General features: G+C 50.7%; 1 pseudogene; it reads right to left on the reverse strand.

The window, feature by feature from the left end:
- Positions 1-627: 627 nt before the first annotated feature.
- LOC112813801 (acrosin-like) lies at positions 628-1,850 on the reverse strand (annotated as a pseudogene).
- Between the last annotated feature and the right edge of the window lie 59 nt (positions 1,851-1,909).

A 1,909-nucleotide genomic window follows, 5' to 3' on the forward strand; every position in this document is an offset into this window, starting at 1 on the left:
GTTGACCTGAGGCCATGGCGATCTATTTCTCAAGAATTCACCGATGGACATAAGCAATTCTGGTTGAGGGCAGACTCCTGCCTGGGGTTGGCCATGTGGACTGAGCATCAGATGGCCACGCTACAAAACTTCAGACTGGGGTCATTCTTCCAATGGCCTCAGACCCACACCCCTCCTTCTGAGTCAGCTCAACTCACAGAAATGCTCCGGGGCCCACCTGTACTGATTTAAAAAGCAGAGACACTGAGTGTGAGATCCAGACCATACCTGGCTTGTCACCACAGATCGCATTGATCCAACTTCAAAAATCAAGGTTTAGGAAACCACAATGACCCCTGACACACAAACAATTCCACTCTGTTGGAGGGTGACAGAAGGAAGACAGATTTGCTGGGGGACGGTTTGGATTGAGTCGGGGAGGGCAGGTAGGAAGAAGTCCGGAAATCATCCATTCATAGATTAGGTAGATAGTTAGATAGATAGATAGATAGATAGATAGATAGATAGATAGATAGATAGATATAGATATAGATATATTTTATAGATCTATATTTAAATTTATATTTATTTCATCTTTGTTTTCTTGGGAGTATAGGGCTCACTGGGTCTGTTTGAAGTGGGGTCAGATCAGGAGGCAGCGGTCTGTTCTGGGAGATCTGTTGTCTTCATTTTGTAATACCCCTTTTCATTAGAAAAGATCTTCCCCTTCAAGATCTCTGTGAGTTGCTGTAGTCGCTTGGCAACATAAAGTACTTGGGGAGCTTTAGTGATAAGTGGGGGAGCAGGTGGGGTTGGGGCTGGTGTTGGCGCCAGGGGTTTGGGTCGAGGTCGAGGTCGAGATGCAGGGGGACTGGGAGGACGTCGAGTAGGGCGTTGGAAGTACCAAGGAGAGCGAGCAGAATGGCAGGTAGAGGGTTGTCTAGCCGGGATTGCTTGAGAAGTCGGATGGGGAGGGGTGGGCGATTGAGCCATGTGCAAGGCATTAGAACCGATCTTGGAAGCAGTCCAATTCAGATAGGGCCAGGTGGCCGTGTAGACTCCGGGGCTCTTTGTTCGGGCACAGGCTACCCCCAGCTTGTGACTCCCACGACCACATAGGTGTTTGCCACATTGTTTCTGCACATGACAGGCCCGCCGCTGTCCCCCTGCCCAGAATGACACAGAAGTCACTCTGTGTCTGAGCCACTTTGTCCCTGCCCAGAAGGGCCATAGGCTCTGGAAGTACAGTTTGTTCAGTCACATGGCTTCTTGCTTCCATGAAGACAAGTGGTGGTGGTAAATTTTGAGTTGGTATCAACAGCTTCAGGTGGATGTGAGAAGGGGATGGATTGTCACGGGTCTCCTTGCAGTGAGGAGGGATGATCAGCGACCCATGTGTCCACGTATGAAGCTTTATGCATGCATGGGCATGTGTGTACAAGTGGATTGGAAGGTTTTGTATTCTGGCGAGGAGAGGTAAGCATTCTCTTCCAGGGTGGTGTTCGGGTGGTATGATCTCTGTGTCACGGTGGGATTAAGCTCTCTGTGTGGTGACTGGTTTTTTGTAGGGGCCCCAGGTATCACCTCCCATCCTCACTGCTACAAGATGGGACCAGGGAAAGGGTCACTGAAGCAGGGCCGTGGAGGGAGTGGAGTTCAGGGATTCACAAAAGAGGTGTTGACAGGGAAAGGGGCACCTGAAGGGAAGTTACCTGGCAGGTGTCGATCTTGCCTTCAGCGTACCCTGCACACACATTGGTTGAACAAATGTGCCCGTTGTACCACTGGGTGGAGTTACAAAGTCGAGTTCGATGAGGTTCACATGGGCCTCCTGCAGTGTAGGTGCAATCCTGTAGGCTACAGCCAGGCGGCTTGGTGGTGAGCGATCACAGAAGACATGTTTTGGGAAAGCCCTGCCTCCTCCCTCCCC

Source organism: Callorhinus ursinus, unplaced genomic scaffold (assembly GCF_003265705.2).
Source record: "Callorhinus ursinus isolate GAN/ISIS: 27379988/994484 unplaced genomic scaffold, GSC_fseal_2.0 scaffold1937, whole genome shotgun sequence".
Lineage (NCBI taxonomy): Eukaryota > Metazoa > Chordata > Mammalia > Carnivora > Otariidae > Callorhinus > Callorhinus ursinus.